General features: G+C 43.4%; 1 long non-coding RNA gene across 1 annotated transcript; it reads right to left on the bottom strand.

Moving 5' to 3' along the window:
• Positions 1-967: 967 nt before the first annotated feature.
• LOC310746194 lies at positions 968-4,012 on the bottom strand. Its single transcript, XR_014540512.1, has 4 exons — positions 3,989-4,012; positions 3,461-3,555; positions 3,245-3,343; positions 968-1,156 (listed from the first exon to the last, which is right to left on the bottom strand). It is a non-coding gene; the product is annotated as an uncharacterized lncRNA (long non-coding RNA).
• Positions 4,013-4,429: the final 417 nt, after the last annotated feature.

Genomic DNA, 4,429 nt, shown 5'->3' on the forward strand with positions numbered 1-4,429 from the left:
AAAACAACTTGTTCAAGGAAATTAGAATAAAAAATCTCTACAATATTAAGTAATGTAGCGGAAGAAGGAAAAAAGAGATCTTATGTTTTGAGAGAGTCACTTAACTTTTCCTCATTGAATGTACTTTGTTGAAGGAACTACAGCAGGTACTCAAGATCCCCAGAACCAACGTAGGTTGGCATTCCAGACCAGTGAACTGCTTTCCCCCATATGTCAGATTTTTGAAAGAGAAATAATATTGCATTTAACACTAATACTCCCATTTTAAAACATATTCTCTTTGAAGGAAGTCCTATAGATGTTAATGGAATTGATCGAACATATTTAAGGTTGCAGCATTGTATTACTGTCAAGTTTAAGATTAATTTATAATTCGTATGTGAAAAATTCATTTCCTCTAGTAACTACATGGGCTAACTAATGTGGGGTTTGGGGGTGTGAGTTATTGTTCTATGAGGAATTTGCATCCCATGTCCCTCTCGTCTGGTGCTATCAGTGATGCCTCCACCTCCAAATGCTTGCTTTTCATCAAAGTGCCTCATTGGAGCTGCTGTAAAGTTTGTTCACATATTTACTTTGGAGTCAAAAGCCTTCTATTGGCTTTAGCAGACTTTTCAATATGATTGCAAAGTGCTAATTGTTATAGTATTGCATGATATCATTGCCGTCATCAATGAAAATTTGCTCTTCCATTCTACACACTTCTTGTTTATGCAGGCAGCTGCATTATTCAGTTACCCATGAGGCCCACTGACCTTTTTCATGCTCTTTGAAAGATAGCTATGTGCATTCAAAGGAAGCTTTATTATTTTATTTTAAGGAATAAATGCAGGGCACATTCCTTTAAGCCACGTTGGGAATGCTCAGGTCATTGATCCATAAGCAGTATTCTCTATAGATCGAGTATATTAGGCTTTGGTGGTGTATAGTAATTACACACCAAAATGTCAGAAGCTCTTTGGCACTAAGTGTGAAATTGTTTCCTGGCCCCCGGCGGTTATGTACATATGTGCTGAGTCTGAGTGTTTTCCAGATTGCTCCCGAGCCATGTTCCAAAGTGAGAAGAGTTCTACTGGTTCTAAACAAAAAAAGTTGAGCTGAAAAGCGAACAGATTTGAGGCGTGGCTCCTGCCATAGAGTTTCCTGCCAGCAAAAGCTGCCCTGAGAGAAACAAGAAGTGGTTGCTACCCCTACAATGGTGTCTCCAAGTTCAGCAGCCATATCCTGATGACTTTATTTGTTGACATTGTTTGCTGTGACTTTAAAAGAATTCTAATGTTTCTCATAAGGTGCCTTGTAAAAAATTGTATTGAGGGGAAGGGTTATTGCTCTGCTTTGCATACCAAAAGCTGCAGGTTCAACTTGCAGCATCTCCAAGTTAAGCTAGGAAAGACCACTGTCTGACAGTGCAGAGAGTGCTGATCATAATCTGCGCAACGGGGTGAGCTCCTGTCGCTCTGTCCCAGCTTATGCCAACCTAGCAGTTCAAAAGCATACCAGCGCAAGTGGATAAATAGGTACCGCTGAGGCAGGAAGGTAAATGGCATTTCCATGCATTCTGGCACTCGTCATTCTTGCACCAGAAGTGGTTTAGTCATGCTGGCCACATGACCCAGAAAACCTGTCTGTGGACAAACACTAGCTTGCTCCACCTGAAAGCGGAGATGAGGACTGCACCTCATAGTCGAATTCGACTAGACTTAACCATCTGGGGGTCCTTTACCTTTACCTTACCCTGCTAGATGGCCCAATGATCTGACTCGTTATAACACAGCTTCCTATGTTCCTATCCCGAAAGGCAGGATATAAGTAATAGTAATAGCAAAATAAATTGAAATGTGGATGACGCTGACGACAGACTGATGCCAGTGTGGTTCTGTGGCACTGTTTTGATTTGTCCGCTTCTTAAGCGTGTTCTCAGCTGTTGCCTTTGTCAAATAGAACCCACATTCTCTCAAGCCACAGCACTATCCCTGTCTGCACAGCTTGGTTTACACCCTTATTACTATGCAGATTGGTAGACCCCTTCACTTAAAGCTGCCAAAGCAGTATACACAATTAAAACAGAATAAAACACAATCTTGGATCTACCCTTAGACCTGGGTTTTCAGGCGTCAGCTGTAACCAGGAGCATCTTTGTGAAATTAAGACTGGCTCAACAATCTTCTGGAACCTTTCAATCTGACTGCAGCAGTCCATTTTTTTAAAAAAATCACTCATTGACTGATTTTTGTAGCATGCTTTATATGTGACTGCCTTTGAAGATTGTTTGGAAACTTCAGTTACTTTGGAATGGGCTTCTTATCAAGGTGAGATGCAATATGTTCCTGATACTATAGCACAGCTCATTTTGATGAACAGTTAAAAAGGAACAACAACAAAAAAGGCCAAAAAAAACCCCACAGAAAACTCTAAACATTACCCCAATTTGTCTATAAGCATGTATAAGTATATGGTAATCCACTGACCAGGGCATGATTTGAGAGATTTTATCCTCATGGGAGAATAAAATCTGTTACTACACATGGGTCACAACACAACGTTTCACATTTATTATAGTTATCCCAATATTATAAATTTAGACTATCCTTAAGATTTCCCAAACCGCACTGGTGAAGCAGAAGGACCATATGGATTAGTGCACCATATATTCTAAGAATACACAGGGGCGTACGAAGGGGGGCAGGTCGCCCCAGACACCGCCCTGGGGTGTGTGTGACAAGATGGCCCACTGCCTCCCCCCAGCTATAGAGCGGCAGAGGGTGTGCACGCAGTTAGTGTGGGCGCCACTCGCACCGCGTCCACACGGCATCCATATGGGCTGCCGCGCATGTGCAGTCTGTATGGACGTTGCATGTGCAGCCTGTACGGACGTTGCACATGCATCACCAGGCGGTTTGCCCCGCCCCTCGGCGTCCTGCCCTGGGTGGCGGAGAGGGTTCCTCTGCCACTGAGAATGCGTGCTTGGCTTCTACAAATAAATCTGCTTTAATTGAACTCTTTTGCAACCTAATTTGATCCATTAATTCTTCAGCCAGGGCCATCTTCCAGACCTGATCAAACCATCCAATAAGAGAGACATTTGTGGTGAACTTTAAGATTGTTGGGGTTTTTTGTTTTTTTTTACAATTTCCTGCCTAGAGCTATGAAGAAGGACGCTAGTAACTCCCTGTTGTTCTAATTTGCTGCTGGAGCCCTCAGAGATGGAGCTGGACTTTTCACATATAAAGCAGTCATGGCTCACCTTCATAAATCAAGACATGATGCTGCCCAAGGCTGGATAGCATTGCCTGGCCCCGCTACAGATCGAGTGTTGCTAATTCCAAATGGCAGCTCCACTCTGCTGAAAGTGTGAAATGCAGGATTGCTTTAAGGTCAATGTTTATGGCAATGACTTCAAACCCATTAAAGATACAGTCAAAGGGCAATGTCTAGCCAAGGCAAAATCACACCTGCTCACCTGTGTGCACATATCTGGAAGTGTTTGATTACTGTTGCTTCTATCTAGTGAAAGGCCCCTCCTCCAACCATTTGAAGATTGACTTTGGCTGAAGCCTGTGGAAACATAACGCAAAGAAAACACTAAAGTTGATGTTGTGGACTGGCTGGATGCAGAGAAGTAGTGGGAGGCAACAGCTGGGGAAACCAGCTGTTCAGAGTCCAGGGATTGCTGGTGGGACAACAGTGAGTGGTCAGAGGGAGAAGAGGGAGAAGACTGGGAAGAAGCTGAAGAGGTTTAGTGAGCTGGGAGAGTCTGTGGCAGAGAGAAATCCAGAAGCAGAAGAGGAAGGAGGCCGAGAGGCTGAGATGAGCCAGGCTGGTGAAGAAGCCAGGGTGTCACTCCCTCCTGCTGTGACAAGCTCCCGTCCTCCAATCATAATCATTTATTACTTATACCCCACCCATCTGGTTGGGCCTCCCCAGCCACTCTGGGCAACTATATGAACACCAATAAGTATTAGTAAAAACAAAAACAAAAAACCAATACATGAATATAGTCCCTGTTCAGGAATGGACCTGATTCTGTAAGGTGAATAATGTATTAAAACTCTACACTCTTTTGATCAGAGTCTCAGAACTCCAAACATTCCTAGAGGGGGAATGAGTACTGAGGCTGCATACACACTATACAGTTGAAGCATATCCCCTCCTCCCTGCAAAATATAATGGGAGCTGTAGTTTTCCTCAGCACCCACAAGAAACTACAGTTCCCAAAATTCTTTGCTTTCAAATGGTTTAAATCAGGCATAGGCAAACTTGGCCCTCCAGATGTTTTGGGACTACAACTCCTATCACCCCTAGCTAACAGGACCAGTGGTCAGGGATGATGGGAATTGTAGTCTCAAAACATCTGGAGGGCCAAGTTTGTCTATGCCTGGTTTAAATGCATGGTGTGTACGCAGCCTCTCATTTCATTTGCATTTGTTTT

The sequence above is a fragment of the Podarcis filfolensis genome, assembly GCF_964270895.1.
Source record: "Podarcis filfolensis genome assembly, chromosome: 1".
Classification (NCBI taxonomy): Eukaryota; Metazoa; Chordata; class Lepidosauria; order Squamata; family Lacertidae; genus Podarcis; species Podarcis filfolensis.